Below are 12,948 nucleotides of genomic sequence, written 5' to 3' on the forward strand. Positions count from 1 at the left end.
CTTAATTTATAAACCTTGCCCCAAGGCTGTGTGGCCAAAGGCAAGGCTTTTAACCCATGCTGTGCTTCGGCTTTTCTTCCCGAGACCTGAAATGCCAATCCTCTGACTAGAAGGAAGGGTTTCTCCTCTGTGTTGTACTTTGTGTGACCTGCATCTAACCAAACCTCAGACACAAACCTGCTACTGAACTATGGTTCTCCATTCCTATCATTTCTTATTATTGCAAAAGGCGCATTTTCTAAATGCAGAGAGGAGTCGGTATGCCCCAAATACCACTCACTGCTGTAGTCCTGCAGTCTTGTACTACACTGAATGAAAGGGTCAATCTATAATGCTCTATCTGACTTTTATCACTTTTTTGATGTCTAACAGAGAAAATATCTTGCAGAAACATAACTGGCTTTTTATTTCTCTGGTTTATACACGTGTTTCTGGAGAGCTTTCCTGTGTGATTGGGGAAAACAGCAGAACTACGGGAGCAGAATGAAGTGAGATGCAAAGCAAAGTAAGGTGAGTTCAAAGAAAAAGGGCATTGTGTGTGAATAGCATTTCAATCAGCTAAAATGAATAATCTGTTCCTGCACTATAACAAGCCTGACATCCTCCCAGGATATCTGAGCTAGAGAAGAAAATACTGCCTATTGCTATGGCAAAGCTGGCTCCTTCCACCCCATTTCAGCCTAGTGACACTGGCTGGCCAGAAAAGGTTTGTGACTGTGTTCTAGTTAGGGTAAAGTGCTGAGGTGAGCACACAGGAACTCTTCCCATATCCTGTGTGTGCTATGACTGCCAGGTGAAACCTCCAGAGGATACACCTCAGCCTACTTTATAGCTTCAAAGTTGAAAGTTGTCAGGTTCAGGCATCACTTACATTAGCTGTCCCAGCAGGAAGGTATGTGCTTTCTCCCATCAAATGCACTGCAGGACTCAAATCAGTATGATGCAAACCTGAACTCATCAGGATGCTAGCAAAGAGGTTTGGATAAAAGCGGTGAGTTTTCAGACCTACCATTAAAGACATCTACATTTTAAAAATGTAAGGCCTTTGCTTGGCTGCTGCTGACCTGTTCCCTGTGCTGCTGGCTGCCAGCATCACCCACTGTCATGGAAACAGTGCATGGGATGCCCCCGGATGCTGCGTGTGCAGTGGTCCACCCCATGTACAATGCGTTAGCCCCATTTTGCTCAGGGGGCAAAATGGGACTGATGGGGGCAGGCAACACTTGCTTCTTTGGTGCTTTGCTTCTCTTTCTGACAGAAAGGTGACTGACAGCTCAAGCTGCTGCAGGACCAACTAAACTCCTTGCGCTCTGTGCTGATTTCTGTTTCAGGCTCTTCCTTTGCCAGCAATGACCTTTTGGCCAGCTCCTGTTTTTTAGGCAGGTAATGAGAAGAATCCCCCTGGTCTTACCAGAGTGACCATTGTTGGTCATGGTGAAATCCCCCTGCAAAGGCCCATCGTAGCCACTCAGCTCCAGCTGCAGCAGCTGGGGGTTGTACCTCACTTTTTTCCTCTGGATGTCAACTGGAGATTGGCGCTTGCCAGCACAGTCTGCAAAGTGCTTTCCCCAGTGCTCTTCATCCAGCTCTCCTTCTGTGTGGAGGAGAAGCAAACCAGGTTATTAGGACATGGTGAGAACTGTTGTTAGCTCAGGAGTCAGAAGACTCTCCTCATTTGCCAGCAGGGCATGTCAATCTAATTATTATAACACCAGGAGCTGCAGCAATAAAAGGTTGCTATGCCTTCCCTAGAGTGAAAATATACATTATTCTGTCTGCAGGACAGCTGTAGTGCAAAATAAGAAGCCTGCATTGCAGTAATAGCTTGCTGATCACTGGGGACTGAACCTCCACCAAAAGAGAAGCAGTATTTATACAGAAATGGAGATTTAAATGGGTCTCAACTGCCACAGATGTGGAATCAGGTTCTTAACGAATGCAACAGTGAATAGGACCAGGGCTATAGATGGAAAGTCTCTACTTAGGGTCAGGAACGAACAGCAAATTTGCTGGTTTTAACTAAAGAGAGCTAATAGAAGAATAATATAAAGGCAGAGTTCAAACCATTTCAGGTTTAAATACACTTAATCTTTTGTATGTTTTTGGGGATAGGAGTGGTCTGGGGTGTCTTTGATGTCTTGGGAGAGTTTTCATTAACAAAACCACCCCTCTCCTGAGCGCAGAGCTGTACCTCTTCCTATGCCCCCCTTTGCACACACAACAAATAATAAGTGATTCACTTAGATAGTGAATCTAGTACATTCCACACCAGGATAGGCAGATCCTGGTGTGGAATATGACCTGGGTGTCCCAGTGTCAAGATTCAGTTTATTACTCTGAGCTCTTGGTGCCACTTCAGCCCTGAGGCCTAAGAGCCCCTAAAGGTCATGCCAAGTGTTAATACCAACTCCTTTTGCTGCTCAGTGTCATAGCTCCGACACAGACTTTTGACATGGGACTAAGAATTAAAGGCCACAGCTTCACCTGCACATGCTCATCATCTCTGCAAGTATTTAATATTAAAAACCTCCTCTGGTCACCTTATAGAGGAAGTAAATGTGTAGGAGATTTGGCATGCTGGATGCTATCCTTTTTCTGATGGCTCTAAGCTTTTTAGCCCTAATGTGAATCTTTCCTGCGGAGGACTGGGTGCTGTTGAAACTGAGCAAACACTTGAACCCTTCAAGGCTATTTGCCCTTTCCATAGTGCTATATTTAGGACTTTAAGGAGAAATGTTGATGCCATCTCTGTCATGGCTGTAACCAACAACCAGTAAGGAAACCTTTACTTCTTCAGCCCAGAACTGAGATATATTGATTAATGTCAGAGTCGTGTCTGTCTGAGACAAACAGAGCTACAGCTGAGGAATAATCCTCATGTGATTGTGGAACTCACAGACTTCAAAACCTGCAGAGATGGGTTGGAAGGCAAGGTGATTGCTGTAAAAAGGGAAATAATTCAAAGCTACTTCCTCACCTTCCTGATTTTCAGTTACAATGACAGCCACACCTGAGGAGTGGTTACTATTTGTTAATCCTTTTTATTTCATCGAAGCAATGTCAGTTTGCAGGTCTTTGTTTCCTGGCATTGATTAAATATGGGGGAGTTAGGACATGTAGAGAGCTCGGCCTAAAGAAAACCCAGAGAGAACTTCTGCAAACAGCTTAGTGTCCTAATTGCACTATCTCATCTATTCAACAATATCCTTTGCTTTATCTCGATTCCCAGCCCACTGCAGATCATAAAAGGACTATCATTTACTTCAATGAGTTCTGCAAACAACCTCCTGAAATGGAAGAAAATCAGATAAAATTTCATAAAGAATACATAAATAAGCACTTCTTAGTGATCTGCACTGTATGGGATATGACAATGAAACAATAAGTAGGCAATATTTAAAGCTTTTCCTTCCAGGATCATCCAAAGGGCAGCTTTTATTTAAGCACATGTGAAGGTTTCCCTCATTGTTTGAACCTCCTTGGTCTGCCAACTCTGACAATGTGTCCTAGCCACACAAAGGAGTAAAAAGGGGTAACATTGAAGAGAATCACTTTCAAGACACACAGACATCAATAAAGTGGATTAAATTAGGTGCTCTGTGAAGATCTTTCACTAATGGAAAGAGTGTAGAGCTGGGCGTTGCTTCTGCAGCACAAAAAGCATGGGAGTGTCTTAAGCAAGCGGTAGAGATCCCAAACCAGCCTCATTTTGCATTACCTTTGTATGTCCAGTGCACTAGGTGAGAGCAGCTTGGATGCACCAGGAGCAGGTAGAACAAGGCAGCTGTGATCCACATCTCTCTCACTGTATCTGCTGTAAGAACCAAGGGGAGAGCGAGTTCTTTACAAATCCTCAGGAAGCACAAATACCAACTCAGTCTGGGTCTGGCCCTTCCAGCACCCATCTTGCCCTTCTACCCATCCAAAACAGCACCAGCAAACAATGCCCCAGAGAGATTTTATTTAGACAGTCAGCTTTAAATACTGAGGTCACTTTATCAGCCCTTTGAACCAAGCTGTCTGTGCAAATGGAACAAGCTTCCCCACCAAAAGCCAAAGCTGGTGGTCTCAGTGCTGTCTGTACACACTCCTGCCCATTTATTCCTGAAGAGCAGGTTGAAATGCTTCATTGCAAGTATCTGTAAAACAGTGCTTTGTAAGCAAAGACGCCTAATACAGAGCTCCAAACACTGTCCTGAGATGGCAAACTGTTTCCTTGTTACGCAAAGGAAGGAGCCGAGGCAGAAGGCATTTAAGGGACTGGTTTTCACATTCTTACCAGAAGTCAAAATTGTAGGTGCTTAGCTCCTTTGAAATTACACTTCTGAGGCCAGGTTTACAAATGCTCTCACAGCTTAGTATGTCAAAGCATTTTGCTTTCAACACCATCTCTGGTCACTGAAAATCTAGTTTTGAATGGGAGAGATCTGCAACCTTGGAAAGTTCAGAGTTGTGAAAAAGCATTTAGGCTGCTGGAAGACACAGGCATGACACAAGATACTGAAACCCTGATGGCTTTTTAAAACCATACAGGAACTCAAATAAGAACTAGGAGGTATCAGATGTCCAAATGTTCTTCTGGACTTCAGGAGCTGCTCTGCACATCCTCAGGCACTCCATTTCCCTAAAAATGTGTCCTGAGCAAATACCTGCCCAAGATCCAGTGAAAGAATAACCCAGCAGATCAGGGAACAGGCCATGGATCTTCTGCCTGCCTTTTGTATCCTGTTACTAGGCAAATGTCATTCCCTTTGAATAGCCTTCTCCTCCCTCTAAGAATGACACACAGTGAGCAACAGCCCTTTCTGTCCAGCAGTGCTTCCCAACCCATAAACCCACTTTAAGAACAAAAGGGGAGCAGAAATCTCCCCAGAAATGGAATTTCCACCTGGTGCTGAGAAGAGCACACACGGTACAACTTTGCTGTTGGTTGCAATATGAAACACTGGGCAAGAAAGCTGACATCAGTGAAATCGCAGCACAGTATCCCTGCCACTTGCAATGATATTTGCAGTTATTGTTTTCAGCAGTAGGGTATGTAATAACAGCAATTGAACAATAAGAGCTGCAGGTGAGTTTCAGATGTGAACTCGGGTTAGTAGGATTAGGCTGTGCTGAAGAACAGAAGCAGGTTTTCTATTCAAAATCTGACTCTTTGCAAGGGAACTGTTAATATGAAAAGGCTTTCCTGGTTTCCTGGTTTGTGCTGTGCATATTTAATCTTTGGAATTATGTCTGCTGTAATATTGGTGATTAACCAAATGTGTATTTTTTCCCTCTCTCCTCTAAAGAAGTCATTTATCCTGACAGTTGCACTGAACTGTGTAAGGACTAAACTAATCAAACATGCCCTGCAATGCTCTTCATAATCCTTGTGTATCCTGTTGGGTAAATAGGCTTTGAAATTAGCTGAGGGAGAAGTTTTGGGGGTTTATGTTGTTCATACTCCAGGATTCCACACAGCAGCACAGGAGGGTGTGAACAAGAGTCAAGAAGAGGAGGTCACTCTTGCATCACAGCATCCCTCCTGTCACCCTTCCTGCCTGTGTGTGCCAAGAGCATTTAAATGGATGTCACTTAGGGACAAGCTGTGCTTTATCGATCAGCCAGCCCAGTCTGCACAAAGGGTTTGAAATAAAGCCCATTTGGGAATGTACCGGCGCCAGGAAACTGGAGATGACAGTGAATTAATTTTTAATGGAGCTTTTGCAACATGCTAGAATTGTGACATTTTAATTGCCATCAGCAGGAGCCCTGGGTGCTCAGCACAGCCAAAACCAACATCTCTGTTAGCTCAAGTTAGCTTCTTCCAGATTAGTGGTTACTCTGGAAGGCACAGCAATCTGGGGACAGGATTTACTAAGGGCACTAAGTATGAATTTGCTTTGGAGTTAGGACAGAATAATTTTAATTAAACTCATTGAATGTATTTGAATATTAAGCTTCTAACTACAAGTTGAACAATAAGGGAGGAGACCTTCTCCTGTATGAAGTATTGCATGCATCTATCATTATTGGTTTTGGAGCTATAGCTTTTTTAGTGTCTATGGTATTACACCTGGCTCGAGGCTTGTCTTTGTTAGTCATCTCTTTTGCTGTCTCAATGTAACTGCTAGAGAGAAGTATGGATGCAGTGCCCAGGAACTCCAGATATCACAGCAGGACCATGCTTGAAGTAAACTGGTGGTTTACAGGTGAAGAAGACTGTAGGTCTAACAGGGCTCCTCTCTACACCCAACTTTAGCTAGTGAGAAAATCTCATGTCAGGTTATCTCAGCTGTGAATATCCTTGGCAAGATTTCCTCACAAAGTCAGGCTGCTTTCACACAGATGCAGTTACACAGACTTCAGCCTCCCCAGCCCTGCCTTGACTACATTAGGAAATGAGCCTTTTATCCCACATCATTGGCTTCCATGCACTTCACTTTTATCTCTACGGTTTCCCCTGACTCTTCGCCGTCTTTTAAACCCTGCTTCTCCCAGGCTCTTCCATCTGTCCTCACTGGCCTAAACCTCAGCTCAAGTCTGACTTTCAGACCCATTCTGAGTATTGGTAGCCACATTAAAACTTTACCATTGCACTGAAGTAGCTTGCTCAATACCTCAGGGCTCCTTTGACCCAGAATTTGAAAGGGTTAACTCCTTTCCTTCTGAATCAGCAGGAATTTCATCAGGGGTTGCAGCAATAGCTGCATCACTCCCAAGCCAACAAACATTTGACCAGGAGCAGGCTGTTTGATGTAAGATGGATAGATTGCCTTCCATCAGGTTATCTAAGTATTCATAAGTGAGTCCAAAACCTCTTCAAATAGAGCTCTCTCTGCTGAACTCAGGCTGGAGGAATGAGACTACACAAGTTTTATAACGACAAAAAGCAGCTAGTGCTGCTATCCCCAAACCCATGAGTAAAGCTGGCAATAGCTGTGCAGATTGAAACATGAAATCCTTTTATTCAACAATTCCTGTAATGTTTTTACATCTCCCATCCAAAACAGGCCCTTGCTTCTCTGAATTTTGTCTATGCTTTATTCCCCCCCCCCCCCCCCCCCAACCTCATTTTTGCCCCCTGGCTTCCAACTACATACAGAGATCACAGAAGTCAAAGCACTAGAATTCCTTTCTCCAGTTCACACAATCCCTTTAGGCCTCCTTCCTCTTCTGTAGTATTTGGATGTGCTTGGCTAAATTCACCCTCTCCCACCATAAATTCAGACACATTTGTTGATTCTACAGAGGCTTTGTGATAGAAATGGGCTTTGAGGGAGTCAGGGATAGACACTGGAGGTCTACACCAGTGTTCCTAAAAGCAGGATTTGTCCATTTTAAAGCAGAGAGGTTCCCTCTGGAAATTCCATTTCACGGTCTAACAGATCTCAGCATTAGCTACCTGCAGTTCATTGTCAACCTAAATGTTCTTTTGCTCAGTTTCAGCCAATTACTCTTAGTCATAGGTATAGCTCTTGGATCATCTTAAAGCACTTTTCCCTCTTTAATGCTCATATCACTTCTGGGGTGGTTATCACCTCAGTGCACCATGAGCAGCCTTTCGCTCACCATTTCCCCAAGGTGGCAAAAAGGACAATGTGATGCTATAAAAAGAAGAGAACACGGTCGAATAATCCCTCTTCATTTTCATTTCCAGGAAATGTAATTACAGTTCTTGTAATGTCTTTATAGGTCTGCTCTACAGACTTTGCTGAAAGTGACTTACGTCACTTATGTGACTTATTTGAAGTTATGTTCTGGATGCCTGCTTGAGACTTTGGAAAATAAACCCAAACTGTGCAGGAAGAATTAGGAAGGGTCCATCTTCCCCCTGTATTTAGTGTGAGGTACACAGGAACATGGCCTGAGTGCTGCTGAGAACTGGCCTGGGAGAAGTCTTTCCATCATACCAAGGCTCTGTGCTGTGGAATAGATGCTGGTGGAAAAAGAAGGAATAACTCAGTGACAAGACAGCTTGTCAGCCTGTGCAAATACTCGTCCACCTTCTCAGACACCGTGTTAATAGTATTTTATACATATCTGCACATCCTTCCATAAAAATACTCATTCTGATCCTGATCTCCTAGTGCGATAACATGCAGAAGAAGCACAGTTGCTGCTCAGTCTCTCTGACACTCAATATTAGCAGTGCTTCAACACAGGAGAAATCCCTAAGCCCCTCAACAAACAAACACTCCTCACAGGAAAAATAAGGGTTCTGGAAATGTGGCTGTTGCCCATTGCTGGGTGAGCACTTTTCCTTTCTTATTTCAGCTGCATTGTGCGTTGAGCAGCTGTGACATCCAGTGGCCAAACACAATACATTTGGGTCTGGTAGAGAACTCTTCATACATGGTAACAATAACAGAGCCCTTCCATTGCACTTTTCATCTTCAAAGAGTTGTATAAGCAGTATTTCATTAACCCGTACATAGCTCAGTGGGGCAGATGAATGTAGTGACCCTAATGTGAGAAGAGGTTACCACTTTCCAAGCATGGCAGGCAGCTCTTTAGGCAGGCAAAGAACCTGCCCTAGGGCCAGAATGCAAGACCATCACCACCACTGTAGGGAGCAGCTGCTGAGAGACAAGGGATAAGAGAGGTGCAATTCATTCAGCATCTGATGAAGATGCCATACCTGAGGAAAGGGTTGTGCTTGTTTTCCCTGGAGCAAGAGAGTTAATGCTAAGGGACTGGGCAAAGCTGTATTAGAGGACATGGCAGGACCAGAGCTGTTTTCAAGAGGTGCTTTGTCAGGGTCCTGTTCAAAGGAAAAGGCTTCTGCAGTGATTTTCTGGAGACATCAGAGGACTTTTCTGATAGATGTAGAAGGGAGGGATAGGAGTGCAAACACAGATTTGGATTAAGAAATACAGTAGTGGAATCAAAGAAGTGTGGCTGTAATAATATCTCAGTGTTAACTGTGATTCCTGTTGTGGCAGGTAAATTGGAAGATACAGAAAATAAGAAGACAAATCAGGGGGAAAGAGGAGCTGGGTCTTGCCCATGCAGCAGAGCATCCCAGTTCGACGCTAAAAACATCTATTCCACAAAGAAAGAAAGAAAGAAAGTAATGGACCTAGAGATGAGTTTTCACAGGCCTGTGTTAATGGGGAGGATTACTGGATCTAAAGACTCTGACAGAGGTTTAATGGTTGCTTTTAGACTTAGGCATTCCAGGCTTTTCTTAACCCTTTGTCTGTGCTTGAGGTATGTGGTGAGGGAGCTGAGTGGGTTTGCTGAGCTGCTCGCAGCCTATGAGGGTTAGCTTTCAGTGAGTTTTAATGGTGCAATTACTCCATATCCCGCGGAGTGCAAGATCCAGGAAGACAAGTAAAAGTTCTGTATCTTAAGTATAAGTTTGCTACCTTGAGGTTCTTTTCTAGCCCGTGCAAAGAAACACCCTTGATACAGATGCTGTGTTTTATATGGATATCTTTGAGGTCAACCCAGACATGACTGTTTCTTTTATCCCTGTTTCCTTTTGATTATAAAAGCAGACCTGCATGACTCAGAGATCCAAACTATGGACAGATGTATTCAGTTTCAGAAATCACTCCCTGCTTTCCCCAAGTTATCTGTGCCTCAGTGGTTGCTTGCTCAGACCTGCAGTGGATTTTTGCTGCAGGCAGTGTCCACGCAAGGACATCCAGCATAAGCAGAAGCTCCCACAGTCCCTCCTCTCTCGCTTATCACCACTCTCTGCCTGTGCAAGGAGAGGGAAAACGATAGGAGCTAAAAGCGATTCCCATGAGAAAAGAGGTCAATTTTTAAGGCAGGAAGACAACATGAAGGGAATTTAAATCCTACTGTCTGTGCTGTACCTGTTCTGTGGCAAGAGAATCCTGCTTGATAAGTCTTGTGCTTTACATTAAGTGCTACACGCTCATTAAGAAAACAAATGAGTTGTTACTGGTTTATTCATACTGGGTTTGGGTTTTTTTTCAAGGTTTCCACTCTAAAAACCCCTAAATATCAAATATAATTCCTTAATGGCTAATCGATTCCTAGCTTGCTTTCCCCTTTGTTGCAGAACATATTTCAAAGTGAGAGGGAAGGACCTGCTCAGCAAGGAGTCTCAAACCCCCTGTAAGAGGCAATGTGAGATTGCCCACTGGCTTCTATAAAGGGGAGTACTTAATGGTTTCACCATGGTTTCAATGAGCAGCTATGGCATTTGGATGCACAGTCCTGACAATTAATATCCAGCTGGTTTAAAAGCTTTTGGTCTCACCTCAAATCACCATAACAAATCATTAGCTGCTGGGAAATGTACCCCATGGTATTAGCACCCTGATTTGTGCATTGGTTCATTTCCAAATACCCTTCACCATCACCTAGAAATGCATGTAGTAGTTTTATAAGTAGGTTAGCATTTACAGAAGTTACAAAATAGTATATTTTTCCTATTCCAGCCATCTTATCTGTATCTTCTGTTGCTGCCATAATTGTTCCATCTTAAATAAAATCAAAGTACTCTGCTTAGTACATAGCTGTCTAACACAGCTCTTGTATACCCATGTAGACTGATTAATTGATGCTATATATCCATAGCTGCACAAAAACCTGTGTCCATAGTATCACTGTCAAAAATGGCCAATTAGTTTAATGTCACTTGCATCTTCAGCATCCACTAAACCCCCTTTAGGACTGAATAAACCCTGAGAACCCATTTCGTAGAAACTCAGACATAAAATCCTCTGGCCAAGGTCCATAAGCTCCCTGCCCTGTCCCTGCTGGCTTGGAAACTGGGGGTAGTATTTTCCATAGGAAATTCAAATCCCAACTCAACTGAAGCTAGCTGGAGTTGGAGAAAGTCAGAAATCAGACTGTCAGGTGAGGTATCAAGATGGGGTCCCTGCAGCCATGCAGGGTTGGTCACTCCAGCAGCAGGTCCTCACTGAGAACTCTTCATTTAAGTTTTGTGCTGTAACTGTGAGGTTTCTGTTTGAGGACCTGAACAGATCTAATTCACTCTAGGTTCTTCCTTACCCCAGTCACTGCACTGAAGTTACTTTCAGACTGGCTATTAAATGCAGGAACTGGTGGCTTTTAATTAATTTTCAGGATGTTAACCAGTCCATCTCTAAAACCCTGGGAAAAGACAGGAGAATTAAGAGAAGTGGTGGAAGTTACAAGCATTAAGACGTCAGGTCTGTCTTCTCAAGTAATTTAGTTACTCATGTGCCTAAACCCTGTGCTGTTTCATCACAGAGTTAAGCTGTAAGACAAAAGCATGACAGAACAGGGGGATGAGAAGCAAGAGAGAAGGCTGTAAAGGCAGAGGAGGTTTTGACTGCCTGGAAGATAACATCTCAAACAGTCATTCAATAATTTTAATAGATGCCAGAAACAGCATTAGTCAGGCTCTGCCATTACCTTTCCAATGAATGCTCCTTAAAAATACCAGGATCTGCAGAGTGAATGAAGAGAAGAAACCTGAGCGACAGAGCTGTGAGCGACAGAGCTGTGACTCCTGCTTTCCTCCGGAGATCTCACCTCGAGTGCACTGGCACAGTCAGGAAGCCTCACTCACTTTGATGCAGGACTGCTTTGCAAAAAGACACTTATCAAAACATGAACAGGTTGGCACTTGCAGAGCTGTGGGATACAGGAGATGAGGGTGGTGCATACAACAGAGACCCAGACACATGTTCCTCAGGTGTTTTGGGAGGCACTGAGGGGGGGAAAAGAAGTCCCTGAGTATTCAGGAAGTGCTTTCAAGCTGCTAAGAAAGCTCACACCCTGCGATGCACCCTACACTGCATAATGGTTCTTTAGCATTCTAATGCACCAGCAAACAAGTCCTGATCTGTGGTAGTTCTGCTCCCTGCCTTGGCATCCTCAGGCATTTGAATCAGTGATTTCACACTCTGCAAAGCTTCGAACTCTCCTACCCAACCACTTTAAACAGGGAAGGAAAAGGCTGGCCTCGTCAGCTTCTGTGCTCATGAGCGTGTTGCAAGCTATTAAAAACCTTGCATATATTACACTTAAAGTTTTCCTACGGTCTGTAAAGCTCAAGGAATGACTAGGCCTTGCAATGCAGGGGGATGTGGATCATGAGAATTGTTTTCCCTTGCTGGGTTGTTGGATGCCTGTAAGCCTGAGCTGTGTTGGTATTTCTTCTCCATCTGCTCCATCAGCATGTTATACCAACGTGTTAATGTACTTGTGTGGGCTGTCAAACTGGATTACTAGTTACAGTGGCTTTATGTTTCCTAAAACTCTCTGTTCCCAGTGTCCATCCCATTAGGCGTACATCCCCCTCCCAAACCATGAAAGAAATATTTTAACAGAGTGCACTGAGTACTTGATTAGCTGGTAACAAGCCTGAATTCCCACAGAAACTCGTGCTGGCTCTGTATCTCATAGCCTTAGGGATGCTCAATTTTGAAGAAAAAGAAAAACCAGGCAGGATACATGACTGAGCAGTGGCATTTTCATTTCATATTAACATGTATTTTACAGCGCAATTTTAAATCTGCTGATCCAGGAAATATTATGCCAACACCTGAACAGTGCCAGGCTTCTCCTCATGGATGCCTGATCAATGCTGCCTTTAGCTACTGCAGTGCCAGTGTCTTCAGCTGTGCCTTCTCTTGCAGACACACGACTCAGTGGAGCGGACACAGCTCTTGGCACACCATCTGTGGCCAGAACCCCACGTGAGTCCTGCCTGCCAGGAATGGGACCATGAGGCTGGGGGGGGGGGGGGGGGGATGCAGGTTCTCAGCACACAGCTTTTTGCTTGCACTCCAGCAGAAGATGCTTGATTTGTGCTGGTTTTGTGGTCACAAGGAAAGAAGAGCCTCAGCAAGGGACCAGTGGAAGAGCTTAGGCTGGTCTTCTACAGCCAGTCCTTTCTCACAGCTTTGGTTTGGTTGAACAGAAACATAGAGCTGCAAGAAACGCAGTGCTCAGCTGCCCAGGCCAGAGGGTTTGCTTTACACTCCACTTCTG

This window comes from Lathamus discolor, chromosome 16 (genome assembly GCF_037157495.1).
Source record: "Lathamus discolor isolate bLatDis1 chromosome 16, bLatDis1.hap1, whole genome shotgun sequence".
Taxonomy (NCBI): domain Eukaryota; kingdom Metazoa; phylum Chordata; class Aves; order Psittaciformes; family Psittacidae; genus Lathamus; species Lathamus discolor.